Genomic DNA, 26,155 nt, shown 5'->3' with positions numbered 1-26,155 from the left:
AACACTTTCAGCCTCTGGCTTCCGGTGTCCCTCCGACCCCTCAGTGGAGTAGACTTATTACCAACCGTCTGCCTCTGATGGCTTAGACACCAGCCTGCATCCAAGGAAAGAAAACAGCTTGGCTTCTGTCCATATACTGTGGTAATGGTGTTCCGCCTCAAAGTAAAGTCATGACACAATGATGCACTTACAAATCAACTCAATTTTAACTAAAATATGAATAAACATACACTAAGACTGTCATCCTTATTCCTTTACACCGCCAATACAAAAACCAAAGATAAAAATGATTTGTAGTTCTTTAATTTTTACTTACATAATTAAACATATATGGACTCAAAAGAAAGCCCATATACCTGTAAAGACACACATAAGGCACGGTTATATGTAAAATAGGGAGCGTCCATTAGATAATGCTAATCGAAGCATATACATTTAAACGGAAAAAAATGCAGTTAACTTCCTGAAAGTTCCCAAATACAACATACATATGTCTTTAATTATTTATTTGGTTTACCAAAGCAGTAAACGTTTATTACGTGCCAATGAGAGCACCACTAATGAGCGTCCCACCAGAAACAAACCCTACTGTAGTCCTGGGAAGAGAAGTGTGACTAAACATAAATGAAAAAATAAAAATCAGAAAACGGTTTAGATCAAATTAAATGTATTAATCGGTCTATTTTCCACATTTGATTAGATGGATCTATGGAATTAATGGCTAAATAATCATGTGCTTCCAATTTGTCACAAAGCTGAAGATGGCAGATTATGAAATTACAGTTTAAATTATGACAGTATTAAATCACGTTTAATTTAAAGTCAGAGTACTTCTGATGCATTCTTATGGAGCCTGATTAAATGTTTACCCCTAAATGTTAATTACTGCATTATTTACCAAACATGTACTAACATGGTTAAGGCTGCTGTTATTCATGCATGAACCAATATGACCCCTATCATAGTTAAGGAAAGCTCTTCATTGGTTCATGATTAGTTCATATCTTCACTAATCATGAGTTCATGTTGGCTCAGGCATTAGTACATGATTATTCATGTACGCTTATTGTAAAGAATTTTCTTTATCTCTGCTCCACAGTATAGGGCAAAATTATGTTTCAGTGTAAGTGGGTTGTTGAAGACAAAGTATGTATGGTATTTCAATGCTGCAAGCTGCATTTATGGTATTTGTATTACCATAAATGAGTTACTAAGCCGATACCAGCCATAAGTAACGTGTTTTTTTTTTGTTGTTTTTTTTTCCCTCTAAACAATTTACCAGAAAGTGCAAAAGGGCACATAGATCTTCTCTTTACTTACATTTCTGCATGTGGTCAACCAGTGACATTTTTTTACATCTGAAGCACTATATGGATTGTGAAGCAGCTTATAAATGTACGCATACACACACCTAAAACCACCATGCACTCTTCCCTTCACTTACCTGCTGATGCCGCTATTGGAGTAGTGGTGGGTGCCAGGGCTCTGAACCGGTTCAAGGAACGAAAATGAAAACCGGAAACGAACGAAATTTTGACCGGAACGTAACCAGAAACGGAAACGAAATCAAATTTAATCGTTCTGAACAGAAACGCTTATTTGAAATGGCCATTAACCGGTTAATAACGTTATTTTATAGTTCTGTTTAATATTTTGATTTGGCAGTCAACCAATCACGAATTCAAATAGTACAGCCTATGTGACGCTGACGCATCCAAAGTGTGTGAAATGCCCGCGCTCAGGCTCTACAGTGAGTGAAATGCCCGTGCTGACGCGCTCAGGCTCAGCTGTCAAGTCATCATAGGTTAGGTAAGTCACAATGGCAATGCCCTGGCATTAGTTTTTCCGATGATATATGTCGCCAACCGTCAAGCATTAGGCCTACATTTAAGTGAAAATGAATGTCAAGTAGGCTAATATGCAGCTGCTTGTGCGTTTTGAAACCAGCGAAAATTGCAGGATACGTAGAACATGAGTTCACACAACGTCACATTACACACATGCAGCGCTTCTGTGAACGGAGAAAACAGAGTAAAACTATAGGCCTACATAACATATACAATAAAGGGGAATATTTAGGCCTATATATACGCTACGCGATATTTCACTATATAATTAGGTCTACAGATCAACAAAACGAAAGTGCAGGCGCGCCGTTGACACGGGGGACAGGGGGGTCAGGACCCCCGCAGTTTTGAAAAGACAGAAATCGACCCCCACACTTTTGATAAGGGCTGCTTCAACCAGTCACACTATATCATCTTTTAGCTTAGAATATTTTCTTTCAAATGAGACCATTTTCACATTTCTGTGAGCTTTCGTTTGTAAATAATCAACTGTTTTGTCGGAAATGCGCTCTCGAACGGAGAAACACGCGATCTCCAAACAATCGATCAAAGCGTGCTAACGTTTTAGGACAGGTCGATGGTATATAAATCATGCCCGAATGTTAGCGTTTGTCAATCAAGCCAAACCGTCCATTCAGAAACCGAGAATTTTGACACTTTAAGGTAAGGAGGCTGATCTCTCAGGTTGACGCGCGAGCTGGCTTGACTGGAGTTTTCATGAGGATATAGTTTATGGACTGTTTTGATTTCGGTAATTACATCTAGAAAGGTAAAAGCATTGATGGCATCTATAAAAGAGATATCTGAAAGTGATTATTGCCTCGACCAGCGACGCAGTGGGAAGGACGCACGAGAGGAGACCTGCGCGTTTAATTGGTATGTGTATACTGTAATACTGCTTATCAGTGGCGTGCACTTTGATCGCGAAAGTCCCTCACTTTGAAAATGTCTCCTGCGCCCCTGGGGACAAAAGTACCATTTTTCACAAAAATGTAATTTTAAAAGATAATGTTTTAGACAGTGATATATTTTTGCTGTGGTCAATAACTCACAAGTGTGGTTTATCAATACCAGGTGGAATTTTGTACAAATGTAGAACGGCTTCAATATAATTTCACTTTGAACATAAGTTGCACATTGTTACTTTTGACCCCGTCAGGTGAGACGAAAGTAAGACAACAATACAAGTTAGATTTTTTTTGTGTTAGTCTTGATTTTATTAAATATACCTGCATATGACCTTGTTAATCTGTAACTGCAAACATATTTTGTCCTTTATCTTTGAAAAAAATATTAAATTACATTTTCATTTTAAATTGAGAATTTCAGTGTCATCAAATGTTTCAAAAGTAACCCGAAAGTACAAACTTGAATTGTTTAGAATATTTTTTGGGGGCGATGTCAATTTATTTTATAAAACATTTTTTTTAGCAGTATGAACAATATGAAAATTAAATTAAATTAGCATAATATAAATTGTCAACATAATGTAACAGTAGTCAAGTTTCCAATCCAGCTGTTTTTATGCATAAATTCAAAATATGCATAAAAACATCTGAATGGAAACACTGCAAATTCATAGGTGGATGTGGAAAAGCTAAGGTATGGCTAAAAACTAAATGTGTATATGGTAAATGTAAACAGACTGAGTAAATAAATGGTGACATACAGAAATCAGCAACAGATATGTCCAGAAACGTCCTCTTATAAACATCTGGCTGAATCAGACCTCTGTCTGTCTTTCTGACCCTCACTTTTGGCATATTCTGCTAGTATAATATGACATAAACATGTTTTAATAAATGCTGCAATGCAGAGAAAGCCACCACATTAGCAGTGGGACAAAAGAAACACTTGTTTTCGCTGCAGCGGGACGAAAGTAACAAGTCTTACTTTCGTCCCGACAGGAACTCCTGGTATTTAAACTCGATTTAAACTCTGACAAAGCAAACTTCAGAATGTGTTACAGCACTAAATAACCTGTAGATTGATCATTATTGTGACGCATGAAATGAGAAACACAACTTTTAATTTATTTTAAGCAATTTATTTACCATACTCGAAAACTGCTTTCCGGACCTAACCGTGGGAAACAATGACGAAATCACATGATATTTGGCAGCTCATTCAAGGGTTGCGTGCTGAACGTGCTGTTATAACTTGGAATGCAAATGTAGTCGGGGCTCTGAGAAAATCGCCTTGTTACTTTCGTCCCACGTTACTTTCGTCCCGGTTCTCCCACTACTACAAAACCTTCAGTTTCAGCCCTTTGTTTTCCAAAGAATTGCAGGGCTATCACGAAAATCACACATACTGTACTTTCATGTGATTGTTATGTCTTCCTATTTCTCAGCTGAGTGGACGTTTGAACAAGTCAAAAAACAAGCTATACAAGATTCCCTGAAACTCAGCACATGCTACTGTATAGCAACTTATTTATTTATTTTTGGTCAGAATCCATTAATTTATTTAAAAAAACATAAGAAAATGCTGTTTTCTTCTTCCTCTCAACCTTTCCCATTAGATCTCTCAGCACCTATATGCAAGTACAAAACAGCAGGATTAAAGTTCAAATTCTTCACAAAACGTGTTGGCTTTTTATTTTTTTTTTTTTTTTTTTTGGTAGGGAAATGTATGTTTTGAAAAATAAAACAAACACTGAAGAAGACATTCAGAGAAATATAGAAAAGACTTTTTATTGACCTATTGTTACTGTTCTGACTGTGTTTGGACAGTAACGAATGGGGATAGTGTTTGTAGGTAGAGCATTCGTTGTGGAGGAGGCACACGTGAATGCGTGGGTAGGTGTTTCTCTGGGCGGGTTCAATCATGGTTTGGCTGTTTGGTCTCTGGCTAATGAGGAAACACTGTGCGAATTCAGTCAGTGATGATGAAACAACTCTTCGGCTGTAAAAAAGGGTTTCACTATAGTATGATGCAACATTCAAAGAATTCCCCCACTCATTATTTTTCTTCTGTTCACTCTCTCTTTGTTTTCTCTCTGCCCTCCTCCCCCACACCTTTTTCTGTGGCAGTAAACTGTAGATTAATATCAATGTTGTATCAATATTCAAGATGCATAGTTGTAAACAAGTGCTTAAAATTAGTATTAATGTTGTAAATGTCACTTCACTTGCAGGGTTCACAGTCACAGGCTTCTTAAAGGCTAAAATTTGAGATGACGCATCGTGGGAAATATCACACATTTATTATGTTGTATATGTATACAGCACACTGAATTCTTGTAAATGGGCTTTACAGCACTGGTAGTCTGACATTAAGCTGAACACCTTATCTTTTTGTGCTTCTGGCTTGTGAGAGTATAGATGCTGACATGCAGAATCAGCCTAAAAAACTGAACTCTTACTGGAGGACTTTTTTTTTTGTTTTTGTTATTTAGACAGCTTCCCTTTTTTTTTTTTCTGCAGTTCCTCTTGATGTCTCTTCAGTTTATGGGAAGGCTCAGTGGTCAATATCTTCACCAGAAAAGACTTGAAAGACAGAGCCAAATGAAGATTCTTTCTGTAATCATGATCACATGAAAGTATTGCATGTTTTATTTGTGTCAGCATCACATGCTCTGATTGTGATGCTGCAATGACAGAGATAAGAATGTGAAGAAGCGAACTCTTCCAGTAAACCTAAATATAGGCTGGCACTACTTTGCAAATTTATCCGCATGAGAAATGTGTTTGTCGTGTATTAAACACTTTAAGGAACAGCCTTAAGGTATCCACATACCAGGTATGCCATGAAAAGGGAGAGTTCATCTAAAAATAAATATTGTCATTAATTACTCACTCACATGCCTTCCAATCTCTGAAACACAAATGAAGATATTTTTAATGAAACCTGAGAGATTTCTTTCAGGTAGAAAGTTCATTCCACCAAATGTTCTTAAAGACATTGTAAAAGGTAATCCATATGAATGAGCAGTTTGATCCGAGTCTTCAGAAGATACATAATTGCTTGATATGATGAACAGATACCATTTAGGCTTTCATGCACAGATAAAACACATCAAATATGGTCAACGAAAGCTCATGTGCTTGCTCGGCACGCATTTACCATACTTGATGCACTCTGTTTATGTTTGCTGATCAAAGTTTATGTGCGTGAAAGCTTAAATGTCATCTGTTTTAAGCAGTCGTGTCTTGGATTAAACCACTTGATTCGTTATGTCTTTATGAACTTTTTTTGTTTGCAGTGCCACCATGACTTTTGGCTCAATAAACTCCTAATTACTGCTTTTTAATAGTTGGTAAGGTAAATTGATGGACCATGAAACTAGTTTAGAAGATTGAAGTTCTTAGAAAAGCTTTTGTAAATGCCACTTAGTTCAATATTATTACTATCAAATTATGGGCTTCATACATTTTTAAATGACCAAATCCTTTCTGGGGCCACTAAAAGTTGCATAATTTTTACTGTTCATCCACAGTTGAAGAAGGAAAGCCTCCCAGTTTGTTTATCTGACACCTGCAACCTGGTTTGGAAACTGTGCAGGTCTAAAGGTGAACAGCTGGATGGCTGTCATCTTTTATAGTGTCATAAAACTCTTTATGGCATGTAAAGAGTTTCTCTTCTGTGCCGGAGAGATATGTGATCTGAGTTCCTGAGTAACAGTTTTTTATTCATGCACATGCCTGCCAACATGCGTGGGTGAGTGGGTAATCCCAACTCCCTCTCTCTCTCTCTCTCTCTGTTGTCCCGGCTCATTGGAGTCATGCCATGGCGGCATGCTGTCGTTTGTCTGGTTTCAGTAAGGGAACTCTCTGAATGAGTGGGCAGATCCCAGGCATAAAAGAGGCTGGGACTACAAGGAGATGCTCATTCAGCATCTTACTCACTCATTCATTCAGAATGGCAACAACTGCCTTCATCTGTGATGTGGAGGACTCTGAGGGATCTGTGGGCAGCCATCAGATCAGGCAGCGGGTCCGTTCCTACACTCTCCTCCAGGTCCTTGTGGGTGTACTGGTGGTTCTCATGCTGGCAGTGACTGGAGGCTTTATCTGGATGATGCGCTCTCAGGTAAGAAGGTTTGGTCTTCTTGTTTTTATGATACTTGTTAAAACTTGGTAAACTATGTAAGGTAAACAGCCTGGATAATGAATAACAGTAACAAGAATTGCAGTTTTACAAGGTGTATCCATGTTGTCATTTCATATTAATAGCAGGTGTTCATTAAGGATGCAAACTTATGCCAGAATTATAAATCCCTATATTTTTTTGCTTATTGGGTTGCTACTATGACCTCTCCTTTAAGGGAAAGTTTACCACCAACGGACATTGTCATAATTTACTCAAGACCCTTGTCATTCCAATCTTGTATGATTAATGCTATATTGTGTAACACAAAAGAAGATATTTTGGAAAATGTCTCAGTATATTTTTTGTGCGTATGAATAAATTCAAGGTTAAATGTTGTTTTGGACCCCACATAGACACAAACAATAGAAACATTCTTCAAAACATCTTTTGTGTTCAGTACTGATCTGGAACGACATGAGGGGGGAGGAGTATTTGATGACCGAATTTTATCTTTAAGGCTAAATATAGTAAAACACATGAGGATGAAATGCATGTATTGAAACTAGACTTCTTTTGATCATGAGAAGTTCTTGGAATCGTTAAACCAAAAAATGCAACTGCAATATGAAGAATGCAGAAATATGAAACTTTCAGCACTGTTTCAATTCAGTTTTATTTATTAATTCATTTCTACAGAATTGCTCAGTGAGGGTTTGGGCTGTCAGGTTTAATGGTGAGTATTTAATATCAATTATTGTCTTATACCATATCGAATTCTGTTCTGAATGGATTAGTTAATGTTTCTTTCTCTGTTTTGCTTCACAGGAACAGACACAAACTTCACTTCACCTGAAAGTAAGGAATATGTGATCTTCGGCAAGGTCTTTACGGAAAAAAATTCTACTGTTGACAAAATAAATAGCTTCAAGCTGGTTCGGAAACTACCAAAACAAAATCACAGTGATATCGGCAAGACTGACAAGACATCACGAGAAATCACGAGACAAAATATCACTGAAGAGTTCAGAGTAATTGCAAAGCTTGAGAAAGGTACTGGACTGAGCATATTGCTGAACTTAAATGACATGAAAATTGATGAAAAAAAATCCACCTTGGTAGTTTATTAAAAGATCTTCTGACCTCGATGAGAACACATCCAAGCTATTGCCGGTATCCGGCCCAAGGGGATAAACCCTCTCTTTATGTTATAGAGATTTACAGGCTGCATCTGAATGAACATACTATCAATATCAGTATCAAGAGCTTAGAGGGATCCTGACAAGGCCTACTTGTGAAATGTTTGGATCAGCAAAATTTTCCATGCTTTATAATAATTGCGGAGTTTCTCAATGGAATTCAGTAAAACTTTTGTTTTTTTTCAAGAGTGTGAGTGTGGTATAGTTACTGTGTACCTCCGCTAACACTATATAAATATATATTTAAATATTATATAAATAAATCATTTAAATCTATTTATAGATAATTGTTGATTGTATTTGCATTACATTGTTGTTGGTTTCCTATTTGTTTGAAATTTGTTAACAAACGTAAAAACAACTGTTTGTATTGACACCTATGGTGTCCACAGCTGTGTAGTTACTGTTCAACCATCTGAACTTCTGAATCATGTATTCATTACACATATTAAAACGTTTTCCTGACAAAAGCATGTTTGTTTGCCTCTCCTCAGTCTTTATGAATTAGCCTATTACTTTTGCATTTTAAACTAAAATCTAAGTTTTATTAAACGGGTGGTTGATTATTTCACCTTTTTTTTTTTTTTTTTTTTTTTTTTACTTTAGTTAGTGTGTAATGTTGCTGTTTGAGCATAAACAACATCTGCAAAGTTACGACGCTCAAAGTTCAATGCAAAGGGAGATTTTTTTTCTTTTAAAGAAATCGGTTTAAGGACTACAACAAATGGCTGGTAGGAACTACAATGAGCTTCTTCCTGGGTTAGTGACATCGCTAACCCTAAAATTTACATAAACCCTGCCCCCGAGAACACGCAACAAAGGGGGTGAGGCCATGTTGGGCTGCTTTAGAGAAGAGGAAGAGTTGTTGTAGTAGAGTGTTGTTACCATGCCGTCATTTTACGCTGGACTGCTTCACAGTCGAGGGTCAGTTCAATGCTGGATTTGCACAAAAGATTAATATGATGGCACATGCTAGTTGTTGAGTTGAATCAACTCCACAGCAACTACATAAATTTATCCACTAACCATTCAGAAACGTCCAGTTTCATTCTAAAAGTTGTAACTTCTTCCCGAGTCTCTCCATCAGTGTCTGACTCCAGTTTGAACAATGTAAGGCTGAACACCTGTTACTGACAATCCTCATTTTGGCTGCGTGAGATCCTCCAGCTTTGTGGTTGTTTAGCAACCGAAGCGCAAGCTGTTAAAGCTCCGCCCTCTTTTGGAAAGGGGGCTGGGAGCAGCAGCTCATTTGCATTTAAAGGGACACGCACAAAACAGAAGCAAATTTGACAAGCTATAATAAAGTCTTGTAGTCGAGACCAGCTCATTCGAGTCCGAGTCAAGACCGAGACCAGAGAGGTTAGAGTCCAAGACAAGTTCAAGTTCACATAAGGTTGGGTCTGAGACAAGACCTAAAGAAATCTTCAAGAATATGTAAATGTTTGGTGGAAACAATAAAATTGGCACCATACTCATCAAATATACCATGGCATGTAAACTGTATTTTATTTACTTAGAGTGATATTAGTTTAAAAAATATTATCAGTTAAGGGTAAAAAGGCCACATAGTAGGTGGTGTAAAGGTAATTTGTTAGAAAAGATTTCTATTTTGAATAAATGCTGTTATTTTTAACATTTTTAAATCAAAGATTTTAAATCAATTGACTGAAAAAAGGATCACAGCATGTTATAAAAAATATTAAGCAGCACAACTGTTTCCACTTTCCAACTTTCTAAACTAACTGTTTCCACTTTCCAACAGAATTCAGCTTTGCATCACAGAAGTATATTCAAATAGAAAACCATTATTTTAAATTGTAATAACATTTTTAAAATATATATTGCTGTTTTTGATTAGATAAATGCAGGCTTGATGAGCATAAGAGACTTATTTCATAATGCCACATAAGCTAATAATTATCAAAAATGCTAATATAATAAAGTCCTTACACGTCACCATTTCGCCAGTCTACACTTTACATAATAGGCCTGTAGGTGGCTTCATTAACTATGACCGTTTCATCAAATAGTAAACGGTGTATCAACACTAAATAAATTGAACACTACTTACCATTAATGCGACTTTTGGCTTTGTAGTCAGTTAACATCCATTTTGTCAGCGATGCAATTTGATTTATAAAATAAGACAAACCACAGAAATTGCTTGTCTGTCCATGTAATTTCCACTTCACGCTGTCCAATGAAATTTGAACTTGTGCCAGATCACGATTGGTTGGGGTGTTACGACAAACCGGCATTGGTGAATTATGTAATATTTTAAAATATATAATAAATAGATTTTTAATTAAATCGACACACTAGCTTTGATTATTGATGGGGAAAAAAAAAAGTTTAAAAAATTGTTTGGTTTATTTTTTTCTTCCGTCGAGCCATAGGCACTCAGAGAAAGAATCATATATGTCTCGAGAGCCTACAGTAGATTTCGAACAGACTGTGGAAAATCAGTCAGTCGCACACGCACGCAACCCATAGCAACACGTTATGGCAATGCCTCACACTGACGGATATGTAAAAATAATAGGAATTTTCCGACTTTTGACCACAATATTATCATTGCTATTTGCCCCCAAACATTAACATACAGTAGTAGTCATGAAATATTTTGAATGGGACTCGAGTGGTCTCGTGAATGAGTCCGATTCCTAATATGTTCGAGTATGAGTCAATTCCGAGTCAATATGCACACGAGTGACAAGACCAAGACCGTTACAATTGAGACAGAGTCCAAGACCGAGTCCGAGTCTCGAGTTCTGCAACACTGCTGTGGGGTATATTGAGCTGAAACTTCACAGACACATTCTGGGGACACCAGAGACTTATATTACATGTTGTGAAAATGGGCATAATAGGTCCCGATTAAAAATCTAAGTGTGTGTAGCTTTAAGACAGCCGCCATACATTTGTGTTTGATTTTCTTGATGCTTTTTGTTTTTGCTATTGATAACCATTCAACTGAATCATATAATCATTTATCTTATTTAATTTAACCATTCATTCATTTAAAAAAAAAAAAAACACATTTCCTAGCTCCTTGCTCATGCTGTGTTTGTTGTTTAATCCTACGATTGTGTGGTATCCTGGCTGGGATATTTGTCTTCACTAGTCTCCCATTTTAAGGTTTTGACGTCATGATGAGATGTTGTGATTCAGTATTGCGTTCATTTTTGTAGTTATATCTTGTTGTGAAATTCAGACGAGAACAGACGTATGAAGCCATCCCTTCGTCTTTTGCTTTCTACACTCTCACAACTTCCTCTGTAAACCTCTTGGCCTCAAAATAAGTGTCCTCTGGTAAAGGCACTGGATGCACTTTTAGCTTTGCTAACGTGTTAGAAGAATCCAACATTGACAGAAATCCTTCACATTTCTAAGAAGTTGTATCATATTTGTCATAGATATTTCAACATGTAGGCTATTAATGTTGGTATGAACTAGAGTGTCTTCTTTGTGAATACCATTCTTATACCGTGTCCTGACCAGACTAGATAAGATATACCTGTAGTACCCTACACACAAGCCGCTACACGATTGCAAGACATGACACAATCAATCAAAAATTACAGCCGACCAGAAGAGCGTGCGGGCGGGCTCTCTCTACAATCGCACTGCAATCGCAACAAAATGGATGAGTAGGCTGCATATATTGAAATTCATATTGTTAATCATAACATTATTAAAAATACATACTGAGCGACTGAAACTATCTTTGTCATAAAATACACGTGTTAATTCACAACGAGTTGAACAGTTTGAACGTCCTTAACATTACCTCCTTTTTAAAATCTGAGGTGAATTATCTATTTTCGCTTTCAGGATGGCTATTAGGGTCATGTAAAGTGATATTCAAACTCACATTAAATTCTTTTAACTTTAAATAAAGCACATAATAATTTCCTGAGATTATCATTGGCGTAGTTTGAATGTTGTTGTTCCAGCCGGTATTTTCCAACAGGTATTTTGACACATTCATGAGTAGCAGAGCCGTGATAAGCAACAAAAACAGAAGTGGAAATATTATTTTTAAAGGGATAGTTCATTCAAAAAAAAAATAAAATAAAAATTTCATTTTGTTTTTCCATTCCTTCTATTGTGTGGTCAAGATATTCTTTGTGATTTACTTTTTTTAAAATGAAATTAAATTGACATTAAAACCTTAAACTGACATTAAAAACAGAACAAATACAGTCATACAGGTTTTAAACAACATGAGGGTGAGTTTTATTACCGGAGCTCCACCATTAAATTATTTGTTTCTTTTTTTGTATCCTGAGAGAATAAGTAATTTGTGATTTGTTTTGAAGCTCTCACTGTCTCGATTACACTGGTAGTATAATCCAGACTTAACCTTTGTATTCTAACTGCATTATGACAAGTTTTATGAGTTAGCGTTTCTCCATGTCTTCGTGGCATTTAAGGTCAAGGCCTAGTTGACACATCGAAGGACTAGTAGAAACAGAAAGTAATTTGATTCCACTCTCTGTTTTCTTGCAGCACAGTATCTGACGCAATGATTTGGCTCAGTGTAGTTTACCTGTGGACAAAACCGCATTGCAGGAAATAAGGCTTAAACAGCTCTTAGAGGATTAGATCACTTCAGAATTGAAATTTCCTGATAATTTACTCACCCCCATTTCATTCAAGATGTTTGTCTGTCTTTCTTCAGTTGAAAAGAAATTAAGGTTTTTGAGGAAAACATTCCAGGGTTTTTTCCATATAGTGGATTTCATTAGATCCTTATTTCTTGTCTGGGATCATGACGAGCCTGCACTGAAACTGCAATTTGGACCTTCAACCTGTTGGTCTCCATTGAAGTCCACTATATGCAGAAAAGTCCTTGAATATTTTCCTCAAAAACCTTAATTTGTTTTTGACAGAAGAAAAAGTCATAAACATCTTGGATGACATGGGGGGTGAGTAAATTATCAGGAAATTTTAATTCTGAAGTGAACTAATCCTTTAAATGATAGTACAATATACTCCTTTAGCTAAGAACATTGTGCTCAAATGGCTCTGAACTGTACAAGAAAAGAAGGAATATCTAGTGTATTCAATGGTCTATCATGCTTTCTATAGCACATGACATGATGTATCAGTGAATTCCTGGCAGATAAACAGTGCAGAGTGACACTGTTGCAGGTGATGCAATAACTGCAGCTATGTCTGGTTTTGTCATATTTTATCTTCAGTTTCCAGTTTCCAGTCATCTTTAACGAAGCCTGAGGTTAATCCCAAATGAAAATATTATTGCTTAGTGCATTCTTGGAGGCTGTTTCAAAGCTCTTTAAACTTAATTGAGTAATGCACCAAATTATTACAGATGATGACTACAATTCTTTATGATAGATCAAAAAACAGACACAAATGAGACAACTGTTGAAATACAATACTCGAAAAATTTAGTTTATTTGAAATTTGATGAGAAATGTTGATACTGAAATGACTTTGACTTCTGATAAAAATGTATCAAATATTTCCACTTGGTGTCTATTGAATCTCATTGCTGTCTCTGAGAAATAATTAATCTCATTTGTGACCCTGGACCATAAAACCAGTCATAAGGGTCAATTTTTTGAAATTGAGATTTATACATCATCTGCTGAATAGTTTGTCAGGATAGGACAATATTTGGCTGAGATACAACTATTTGAAAATCTGGAATCTGAGGGTGCAAAAAAATAAAAATATTGAGAAAATCTCCTTTAAAGTTGTCCAAATGAAGTCCTTAGCAATGTATATCCACTCACAAAAATAATTTTTTGATACATTTACAGGAAATGTATTTATAGGAAATTTACAAAATATCTTCATGGAACATGATCTTTACTTAATACCCTAATGATTTTTTGATATAAAAGAGTTTAATGTTAGAGTCTAAATGTTGTTTTAGAGTTACATAATATCTGCAGTGTTCTTGTCAGATTCTGTTTAGTAAAGCTGAGCAAAAAGACTATATAAGGAAGATAATGTTTCTAATGTAAATACCATAAACATAAAATTAAAGGAGCATATTCAGCAAATTGGCTCATCCAGTAACAAGGATGTAATAAATTTCACATCCTCTAATGAAGTTATGTCTTCAGAGAAAGAAAGAAAAAATGACTTCATAGTGGCAATGAAGAACATGACGTTTAGATTTGTTCTTGATCTGGTAAGCACATAACTATTCCTGTAACCTGTCATTACAGGGCAGAGTAAAGCATAACTTAACGATTTATGAATCAACAGACAGACTGGCATGTTCTAATAACAAAGACCAAAAAATATCTGGCATAGTTTTGTAGTGTAGTACAAATGTGTATCTTTTTTTTTTTTTTGTCTTTTTCATTCATGAAAATTCCAAATTCATCATGCATATATTACCATTCAAAAGTTTAGGGTTGGTAAGATTTAAAAAAAAAAAAAAATTTATTATTATTTTCTTATGTCTTTAATATTTATGCATTAGAAAAAGTTATTATTTTGAACATCAATCACAAATTATTCCAAACCAATCAAAAACATCAAACAATCAAGCAAACAAACTACTACTAATTACAATACCCCATGTATAAGTGTTCCTCACATTACACATTACCCGCGGGCCACAGTTTGAGAACCACTGCCATAGAGGGTTAATTACTTACCTTCATGTCGTTCCACATCCATAAGACTTTTGTTCATCTTCGGAACACAAATTAAGATATTTTATTGAAGTCTGAGAGGTTTCTGTCTCTCCACAGAGATCCAATGCAACTACCACTTTCAAGATCCAGAAAGGTAGTAAAGACATCATTAAAGTACTCCATGTGACTCCAGTGGCTTAAACTAAATTTTATGAAGCGACACGGGTGATTTGTTTGTGCAAAAAAACATAACTTACCATGACGAAACCATGCTGTTGGTTTCTAATAGCTGCAGTATGTGGTTTTGCATTGTCCTGCTGAAATACACAAGGCCTTCCCTGAAATAGACGTCATCTGGAAACCTTTATATACTTTTCAACATTCATAGTGCCTTCCAAAACATGCAAGCTGCCCATACCGTATGCACTTATTCACCCCCATGCCATCAGAGATACTGGCTTTTGAACTGAACGCTGATAACACGCTGGAAGGTCTCCCTCCTCTTTAGCCCGGAGGACACGGCATCCGCAATTTCCAACAAGAATGTTAAATTTGGACTCGTCTGACCATAGAACACTTTGAAACAGTCCATTTTAAATGAGCCTTGTCCCACAGGACACGATGGCGCTTCTGGACCATGTTCACATATGGCTTCCTTTTTGCATGATAGAGCTTTAGTTGGCATCTGCAGATGGCACGGCGGATTGTGTTTACCGACAGTGGTTTCTGTGTTCCTGGTTCAGTGGTTTATTCCTGGGCCCATTTAGAAATGTAATTGACACAATCATGCCGATGGGTGATGCAGTGTCGTCTAAGGGCCCGAAGACCATGGACATCCAATAAAGGTCTTCGGCCTTGTCCCTTACGCACAGAGATTTCTGCAGTTTCTCTGAATCTTTTGATGATGTTATGCACTGTAGATGATGAGATTTGCAAAGCCTTTGCAATTGGACATTAAGGAACATTGTTTTTAAAGTATTCCAGAATCTTTTTATGCACTCTTTCACAGCTCTGCCCATCTTTACTTCTGAGAGACTCTGCCTCTCTAAGACATCCCTTTTATAGCTAATCATGTTACAGACCTGATATCAATTAACTTATTTAGTAGCTAGATGTTCTCCCAGCTGAATCTTTTCAAAATTTCTTGCTTTTTCAGCCATTTGTTGCCCCCGTGCCAACTTTTTTGAGACCTGTAGCAGGCATCCAATTTTGAAATGAGCTCATTTAGTGGATAAAAGTGTAAAATTTCTCTGTTTAAACATTTATGTTATCTATGTTCTATTGTGAATAAAATATTGGCTCATGTCATTTGAAAGTCTTTTAGTTTTCATTTTATTCAAATTTAAAAAACGTCTCAACTTTTCCAGAATTCGGGTTGTAGTTCATGTTACCTAAAGAAGTTAACTAATGTTAACAAATGAAACCGTTACCATTTTATTCATCCCATTGTACTGTATAACTATTTCACAGCTTGTACAGACAAAAGATCTTCCATAGTTCATCTGCTTTTATGTCACAGCAGAGTAATATTGGTATGTTTTTCATTGTTAAACAACAACCCAAAGTAGAAATCATCTACATCGGACAATCTCATGCAACATTTACAAATAATCAGAGCACAAGAACATACAGCCTCTTGTAAACATAATACAACCCATTAACATTACTGTGGTGGTGAATATCAGGTAATAAAATACAGCTGCGTGGATCAAAATTATTTTAAACCAGTACTTTAGATAATAATTCAGATAATCAACTGCACGCATCTGACATTTAATTTTCCGTTCTGATTAATTTGGGAAATTTAGCGGTGTTACGTGCGTCACAGGATGTCCAATTTCCACTCCATGCGAGGCGTTCATTCACAAAATGTTCTGTATCATCTGCTTTCCTCCACTGTACTCCACTGATAATGGTCATACGAACTGGCACACTTTCCATTCCAATGCAAGCTTACTGCACCTGATTTGAAAACGACACAGAAGTGATGTAAATGTCTTCCTGTTTATTCTGCCCCTATCTCACTTTAGAAAAAAAAGCTGTCAAGTCTGAGCAGCCCTCTACCGCAAGGGTCAGCTGATATCCTGTGACCTCCCTGTAACTTCCTGTCTAGGCCTTGGCCACAGATGTTTACATTGCTTTGCTTGAAGCTTGAGCTGATACTTTTTGCAGTCATCCATCTACTTGTTTACATCAAGACGATGCATGTCCTAGTCCACTCATCCATTTCCATGGGAGTGCCAACTTTATACCTAGAGAAAGAGCAAGTGAATTTCATTGTCTTTATTGCTGATTTAATTGCATGACATAGAAAGTATTTATTTAGCAACTTTGAAATGGCAATCATGTCATTTTGAATCAGCCAAAAAAGCTAAACACAACTGAAAACTATGTTCTTCTGGTGTTTAGGAATAATAATATCTGCTTCCTGCTTCTTAATTAGCCTGACTTAGCCTGGAACAAATAGGCTTTAATGTGGGTGGTCATAAGTTAATGTTGTGATGTGACAAGCGTAAAGATTTCTTTTTTTTTTTTTAATTAATTTTTAATAGCTTAGTTTCAATAATTAGTTCAATAGCTTCGTTTCACAGTCTTTTTGTAGTAGGCTATATCATTTAACTTCCACTTACATATTTAAAGGGATAGTTCACCCAAAAATGAAAATTCTGTCATTAATTACTCACAGTGACCACTATGTTTTAGGGCATAGTGGTCACTCATTGAAAACCAACTGAATCGTATAACTTTTTACTATGCGCTCCCTGTGCTAAGGCTACTTTCCTACCACCACTGCCTCTCACTTCTGCTGCTAACTGTCTGCATCACATGAAAAGACAAAAATAATGATTAATGTTAGTTTTTCTCGAATTGCTGACACACTATAACTGGTTCATATAGGCCCAATTTCCCAAACCACTCATTCAGTTCTACAGACAAAGCTCTAAACAAAAATGCTCTCATTTAGCACAGGTTTACCCGTGTTCTCATTCAGAAAACACACACACATAATATAATTAACTCAGGTGTCACACTGTGAACTCAAATAGCACACAATTATACATGTGTTAACATTATGTAGCAAAACTGATGACACACCAATCAGAATATCAAGATAATATAAATAGGGCCACAGGTGATTATGTGCTTTGAAAGATGAATCCTAATGGTTTAAGACAAAGAGAAAAAGGAAGAGGAGGGGAAAAGAAAAATTTGTTTCTGATAAAAAACAAAGCACTATAGTTGACCATATTCTTGTGTAGGAATGACCATAAGGGAAGTTGATCTACAGGCTCATCTACATGGTTTTTACACATACAGTATAATTATCGTACACAGTAGTAGCACTTTAGATGAGAGAACTTTCACTATTCTATGTACAGTAAATACCGTAGCACATGTACGCCCTCAGACTTGGTGTTTTTGCAGGACTGCCTAGAGAAAGTCTTTTGTTATACTGTTTTATTGTTTCGCCATTCTGCGATGCTGAAGTATTGTTTTATCTCTGAGTTATAACTGCCAGACTTTATGGATTGTCCATTCTACTGCTGGGTTCAGGACTCTCTTGGCAAAAGGTCTTCAGTCTCCATGGCTGTAATGTACACTGCTTGTAATCTGCTGAACCTAAAGAGAACTATTATCTATCTAACGACATACAGTGGGTACGGAAAGTATTCAGACCCCCTTAAATTTTTCACTCTTTGTTATATTGCAGCCATTTGCTAAAATCATTTAAGTTCATTTTTTTTCCTCATTAATGTACACACAGCACCCCATATTGACAGAAAAACACAGAATTGTTGACATTTTTGCAGATTTATTAAAAAAGAAAAACTGAAATATCACATGGTCCTAAGTATTCAGACCCTTTGCTGTGACACTCATAAATTTAACTCAGGTGCTGTCCATTTCTTCTGATCATCCTTGAGATGGTTCTACACCTTCATTTGAGTCCAGCTGTGTTTGATTATACTGATTGGACTTGATTAGGAAAGCCACACACCTGTCTATATAAGACCTTACAGCTCACAGTGCATGTCAGAGCAAATGAGAATCATGAGGTCAAAGGAACTGCCTGAAGAGCTCAGAGACAGAATTGTGGCAAGGCACAGATCTGGCCAAGGTTACAAAAAAATTTCTGCTGCACTTAAGGTTCCTAAGAGCACAGTGGCCTCCATATTCCTTAAATGGAAGACGTTTGGGACGACCAGAACCCTTCCTAGAGCCTTCCTAGGCCAAACTGAGCTATCGGGGGAGAAGAGCCTTGGTGAGAGAGGTAAAGAAGAACCCAAAGATCACTGTGGCTGGGCTCCAGAGATGCAGTCGGGAGATGGGAGAAAGTTGTAGAAAGTCAACCATCACTGCAGCCCTCCACCAGTTGGGGCTTTATGGCAGAGTGGCCCGACAGAAGCCTCTCCTCAGTGCAAGACACATGAAAGCCTGCATGGAGTTTGCTAAAGATGGTGAGAAATAAGATTCTCTGGTCTGATGAGACAAAGATAGAACTTTTTGGCCTTAATTCTAAGCGGTATGTGTGGAGAAAACCAGGCACTGCTCATCACCTGTCCAATACAGTCCCAACAGTGAAGCATGGTGGTGGCAGCATCATGCTGTGGGGGTGTTTTTCAGCTGCAGGGACAGGACGACTGGTTGCAATCGAGGGAAAGATGAATGTGGCCAAGTACAGGGATATCCTGGACAAAAACCTTCTTCAGAGTGCTCAGGACCTCAGACTGGGCCGAAGGTTTACCTTCCAACAAGACAATGACCCTAAGTACGCAGCTAAAATAACGAAGGAGTGGCTTCACAACAACTCCGTGACTGTTCTTGAATGGCCCAGCCAGAGCCCTGACTTAAACCCAATTGAGCATCTCTGGAGAGACCTAAAAATGGCTGTCCACCAACGTTTACCATCCAACCTGACAGAACTGGAGAGGATCTGCAAGGAGGAATGGCAGAGGATCCCCAAATCCAGGTGTGAAAAACTTGTTGCATCTTTCCCAAAAAGACTCATGGCTGTATTAGATCAAAAGGGTGCTTCTACTAAATACTGAGCAAAGGGTCTGAATACTTAGGACCATGTGATATTTCAGTTTTTCTTTTTTAATAAATCTGCAAAAATGTCAACAATTCTGTGTTTTTCTGTCAATATGGGGTGCTGTGTGTACATTAATGAGGAAAAAAATGAACTTAAATGATTTTAGCAAATGGCTGCAATATAACAAAGAGTGAAAAATTTAAGGGGGTCTGAATACTTTCCGTACCCACTGTATATGACCTTTGCCATAATGTCAGTATTCTGCAACCTCCACGCTATATTCATTATGCGCCAAAGCACAGATTTTCTCCTTCCTCAGTAGATAACATATGTGTGCCTTTATTCCAACGCAAAGTTCATTGAATGGCGAGTGTGGGCACCGACTTAAGGGGGGCGGATCATGTTAATCTTGAGTACATATTGAGTAATATTGCATCCTCAAAGTTTTTAGTTTTGACATATTTATAAAAGATAAAAATCGCTGTACCGAGTCTTTCCGGAAAAAAGCAGAGCTCCTGGAGGCGTGCGTGGGCAGAGCTAAAGAGTCACGAGCGTGCGCAGCTTTTGCGTAGAGATCATCTGCAAGCTGTGACATCATTATAAATAAAAAGGGAACAAAAACGTTCGTGTTGTTTACATTTTATGCACTTGCGTGCCAATTGCCAAAAAAAAAACAGACATCAGATGCAGCTTTACTTACCACCCGTGACCTGCAAATCCAGCGCCGAACTGAGACTTGTTTACAAAGCATTCATCACCGAAATCCTGAAAACAAACAAACATACGTGCACAACTCCATTGCTGCCCTGGAAAAACAAACGTCATCCACTGTTCCCTTAATGCTGGGTTCTTTGGAAAACTGACAAAAGGTAATCTTTCCCTCACAACCAAAAACACACTCCTATGTTGACAGGAGCTGCGTCTCATTTCGGAGGCTGCGTTCTCTGGAGCAGAGTCCTGCACGGGTCCATTTTTGGAGACCCGCCCCCGTACCCGCAAAGTTCAGCACCAGATCCGACCCGTCACCCGTAATAATATTAAAATTAAATCCGCACCCGCCCAGACCCGTTAATATTTTTTTTTTTTAAATGAGACTGCCTCGATGATGTATGCAGCCTTTAAAGGGTGCAGCCCCTGAATTGGGACACAGCCATTGTTGAAAAATCTCTCTGCTTCCGTATCCTGAACGAAGCGTGTTGATGGGCGTGCTCTTGCTCTTGCTCTGGGTGATGTGTGTGTGCACGCTTATCAGGGAGAAGTGCCTATACAAGGAATTCCGTCATACTCCAAATACTCAGTCATGCGTCCAACTCGTGTTTTGAACCTTGGCCATGTTTAGCATGAGAATGCAACTCTTTAACAGTGTATAAGTCAGAATGCATGAAATAGCATTACACCCCCCCTTTAAATAACTTGTCAGCGCTGCATCGGCATCGCATAGAGCTGTCTTCACTAGCCTTACACACTTTTCATCGGATAACATCTGTGTCGCATTGTCTGCGCCTCAACACACAGAGAAGTCATCGCAGTCCTATAAAAACCCACGTTTGGTGAAATCTGCGCTTTTTAACGCACGTTCTGTAAACAATAAATCCCTCATCTTATCTGACATTATCATTAAAAAAGAACCTGACTTGGTGTGCCTAACAGAAACCAGTCGGATGGACTTCTGTTTAGTGAACTTACACCTACTGGTTATGGTTTATTTGATTCCCCATGCCCCTCTGGTGGGGGTGGAGGTATCATTGTATTGTTTAATCAAAATATGAAAATAACTCCAGTAGTTATCCCTCAGATTACATCTTTTGATTGTCTGGTTTTGAATGTCTCTGCAACTATTACTACTGTATTTACAGACCTCCTAATTTAAATTTAACTGAATTTGCTGACTTGCTGTCCATGTTGTGCCTTAAGTTTGAGAGAACTCTTGGGGACTTTAACATCCATGTTGACAAAGACTCTGTAATGACAAAGGACTTCCTATCTTTGATCTAGGACAGCTGGTGGACTTTTCTACACACACTACTGTCTGACCATTTATCAATCTTTTTTAATATGGAATTGGCACATCCAAAAATCTCAGCTACCCGAACTAAAAATTATCGGAAATGGAAATCAATTGATCTCCAGGATTTCTCTGCCTTTATTGAGTCCTCCTTAAGCTATTTTTCTCCTGCTGACCCTTTGGAGGACAAAGTTTCTGTGTTAAACACAGTTTTTTTTGTCTGGTTTGGACTCATTTGCACCAATGAAATCTCGATCTGTATCATATGTTCGCTCGGCTCCTTGGTATAATGATGAGCTGCGCTCCAAAAAGGCAGTGTGTCGTAAGATGAAGCAAATGTGGCATCTTTCTGGTATGAATGTACATCATCAAGCTTGGAAGGACAACTTAAATGAATATAAGGCTGAGATTGCATCTGTTATTTCTCACAGATAATTGTTAATAACCAGAGCAAACCCAGACAATTGTTTCATGTCATTAACAAACTTTTAAAACAGTTCCTCCTATACACCCATTGCAGCTGATCTGTGATAGGTTTCTTGATTTCTTCAGCTCTAAGATTGAGAAGGCACAAAGTAGTATGAGTAACACTTCTGTGCCCGTCTATTTCTCCGGCACTCCTCTCTTAAACTTCTCCACACTTGATGTAACTTCTCTGGGCAAAGAAGTTTTACAAATGAAGGCTGCCACCTCCATAGTTGACCCAGAACCTGTTTGTTTAAAGCATGCTTTGCTTGTGTTGTCCATGTCCTACCTCACCGACCATAGGCAGTTTGTTTCCATGGGTGGGCACAAGTCTAAAATTGGCTCAGTCAAGTTTGGGGTGCCCCAGGGATCGATTTTGAGTCCATTACTTTTTAGTATGTATATCTTTCCTCTTGGTCATCTTTTGCAATCTCTTGGTCATAAATATCACTTTTATGCAGATGACACTCAGATTTACATTCACTCAAAACCTGACAATTACTCAGCTGTTGCTTTCCTCGAACATTGCATTTCTGAGATTAAAATATGGATGTCCAAAATTTTTTTTTTTTTGTCTTAACATGGATAAGACAGAGGTTATGCTTATTGGCTCAACCCATCAATTATGCAAAGCTGGATCTCCAACACTTAAAGTGGTGGTTCATTATGATTTCACTTTTTTAACTTTAGTGTGTAATGTTGCTGTTTGCAATACAGTACGTAAGTCAAGTCAAGTCACCTTTATTTATATAGCGCTTTTTACAATGTAGATTGTGTCAAAGCAGCTTTACATTGATAACTGGTACATTGTTTGACTGCACAGCAGCTCTTAAAGAATAGTGTCAATGCAGGCAGATCAAAAGCACTGTTGAATATCAAAATGTCAAGTCAAGTGTCCCCAACTAAGCAAGCCAGAGGCGACAGCGGCAAGGAACCCAAACTCCATCAGGTGACATCAGGTGGCAGACAAGTGGCAAATTGGTGTTAAAATGGAGAAAAAAACCTTGGGAGAAACCAGGCTTAGTCGGGGTGCCAGTTCTCCTCTGGCCAACAGTGCTTTGTTACAATTCAGGTTGCTATCATAAGTCCAATAGGATCGCAACATTAAAAGTATTTATTTCAGTTCCATCCAATTGAGGATCGTATTCATCACGCCGGTATGGACGGTTGTTGAGGAACTGTGTCGTGGCTGTCGTGTCGATGAGGCCTTCACAGGGGATGATCTAGTTGACTCAATCTCTGCTGATACTTCAGGGCTGCGTTGTGGTCGTGTCAAGGTGCAGGTCCTTGGTCTCACCTGGATACGGCCCGGATCCGGTTGACTACGGTGAACCTCGGGATAAACAGAAAGACTAATATTAGCGTAGATGCCATTCTTCTTCTGATGTAACGAGTACATCAGGTGTTATAGGAAGTGTTCCCGGTTCCGGCTGACCTAATTTATGCAGCCTAATAATCCTTTAACGGATTTGGAAATATAAATTGGTAATGTGTTATGTGTATGCCAGGTTAAAGAGATGCGTTTTTAGTCTAGATTTAAACTAGTTTAGGTGCCAAATAGGAGAAGGATCTACCACCTGCAGTTGATTTTGATATTCTAGGTATTATCAGCTGGCCTGAATTCTGAGATCGCAATAGACGTGAAGGACTATAATGAATTAGGAGCTCGCTCAGGTACTGGGGAGCTAAACCATTTAGTGCTTTGTAAGTAATTAGCAAGATTTTAAAATCTATACGATGTTTAACAGGAAGCCAATGCAGTGTTGACAGAACTGGGCTAATATGGTCATACTTCCTGGTTCTAGTAAGAACTCTAGCTGCTGCATTTTGTACGAGCTGTAGTTTATTTATCAGGCGAGCAGAACAACCACCCAGTAGAGCGTTACAGTAATCTAGCCTTGAGGTCATGAACGCATGAACTAACTGTTCTGCATTTTTCATTGAGAGCATATGTCGTAGTTTAGATATATTTTTAAGATGGAAGAATGCGGTTTTACAGATGCTAGTAACATGGCCTTCAAATGAAAGATTGGTATCAAAGATAACACAAATGCAATAGCATGTCATAAAAGCAAGACGCCAACATAAGTTATAACCGTATTTAAACTAAACTATACCTGTTCTTTCTTCATGCAGCATATATTCTCTGGCTCTGTAGGCATCTTACAACAGTTCCCACACAAGCGATTTATAGATTATCATGACAGAATATGCTAATCAATGAAGATATCCCACATCAGCTACATAAATTAATCAACTAACCATTCAGAAATGTCCTGTTGCATTCTACATATTGTCACTTCTTCTTGAGTCTCTCCATCATTGTCCGACTTCGGTTTGAACATAAAAGGCTGAACAGTTCCTGACATTTTCAGTGAGTCTAATCGGCGCTGCTAACAGGACTATGTGCTAACATGAGTTCTTGAAACCCCGCCCTCTGCTTAGGAACAGCAGCTCATTTGCATTTAAAGGGACACACACAAAACTGAGCGTTTTTGCTCACCCTCAAAAAGTGACAAATTTAACATGCTATAAAAATTATTTGTAGGGTATTTTGAGCTAAGACTTCACATACACATTCTGGGGACATCAGAGACTTATTTTACATCTTGTAAAAATGGCATTATACCACCGCTTTAATGTAGATGGCTCTGTCCTGGAGTTTCAAACAAAACTAAAGAATCTGGGGGTGATATTTGATGCTCATCTTACATTTGACCCCCATGTAGAGAATATTGTTAAAACATCTTTTTTTTCATCTCAGAAACATTGCAAGGCTGTGCCCTATGTTATCTTTTAATGTTGCAGAAAAACTGATTAATACGTTTGTTTTTTCGCACATTGATTATTGCAATGCTTTGCTCGCAGGGGTCTTGAAAAATACCCTTAATAAACTACAATATGTTTAAAACTATTTTGGAGTCCCTACATTGGCTTCCTGTCAGGTTTCGTATTGATTTTAAAATTCTTATGCTTACATATAAGGCCTTACATGGCTTGGCACCTCATTATCTATCTGAACTGTTTACACTCCCAGGCGTGAGCTCAGTTCCTCTGAGTCAGGCCTCTTGACTGTTCCCACTACTCGTATGCGCTCCATGGGTGACAGGGCTTTTTCTTCCTTTGCTCCAAAACTCTGGAACTCTCTTCCCTGTGATATTAGACATGCTAAATCTTTTAGTGCTTTTAAAGCATCTCTCAAAACTTACTTTTTTAGACTGGCTTATATGTGATTTCTCAGATTAGAAATTGTTTTTGTTGTGTCTTTTATTTCTCTTGATATTATTGTATTTACTTGGTACCTTTTAACTTTGTACTCTTTTCTGTGTAAAGCGCTTTGAGAATAGCTTTTAAAGGCGCTATATAAAATAAAGTTTGTTATTATTATTATTATTAATAATACACAAAATCCTTACTTGTCACACAATTTCTGAAATCTGACACTCAAACACCAGAACCATACACTAAATCTGCAAAACCATACACTAATTCTCGACTCAATTTCATAAAACACTTATTGCAAAACACAACACACAATTCCCTATGTAAGACAAATAAATCTAACAGACTTCCTTATCTTGGCTTCCTTTTTCAAACACAGCCATTGTTTCTGTCCAACTACACTACTCGTTTTTTTAGTACTGTGTAATACTGAATTTATAACCACAAATGCTTACAGTAAAAAAATAAATATTTTGGTTTCAATCTTACTTTATTGTTTACTGTGAATTTTTCAACATCTCTCTGCCAATTACTTTCAACCTTGTACAGAAATGTACATAGGAGCTCATGAAAGAAGAGCTTTAGGTTATGAATAACTGTGTATATATAATATATCCAAAAATAGAATATTATGGCAAAGGTGTTTGCAACGTAAGACAAATGTTTGCTTTTGAGATGTGTTTGTGATATTTTGAATGCAGTGCTTCATTTTGCATGAGATCTGAGTC

At 37.5% G+C, this 26,155-nt stretch overlaps 2 long non-coding RNA genes across 2 annotated transcripts; one reads left to right on the top strand and one right to left on the bottom strand.

Moving 5' to 3' along the window:
* The first annotated feature begins 6,611 nt into the window (after positions 1–6,611).
* Positions 6,612–9,180, top strand: LOC127502417 (uncharacterized). Its single transcript, XR_007926860.1, has 3 exons — positions 6,612–6,881; positions 7,578–7,614; positions 7,707–9,180. It is a non-coding gene; the product is annotated as an uncharacterized LOC127502417 (long non-coding RNA).
* A 6,854-nt stretch (positions 9,181–16,034) lies between these two features.
* On the bottom strand, positions 16,035–24,738 carry LOC127502920 (uncharacterized). Its single transcript, XR_007926958.1, has 3 exons — positions 24,468–24,738; positions 20,436–20,500; positions 16,035–16,952 (listed from the first exon to the last, which is right to left on the bottom strand). It is a non-coding gene; the product is annotated as an uncharacterized LOC127502920 (long non-coding RNA).
* Between the last annotated feature and the right edge of the window lie 1,417 nt (positions 24,739–26,155).

The sequence above is a fragment of the Ctenopharyngodon idella genome, chromosome 20 (assembly GCF_019924925.1).
Source record: "Ctenopharyngodon idella isolate HZGC_01 chromosome 20, HZGC01, whole genome shotgun sequence".
NCBI classification, from domain to species: Eukaryota; Metazoa; Chordata; class Actinopteri; order Cypriniformes; family Xenocyprididae; genus Ctenopharyngodon; species Ctenopharyngodon idella.
This window is presented reverse-complemented; position numbering and strand designations above follow the sequence as displayed.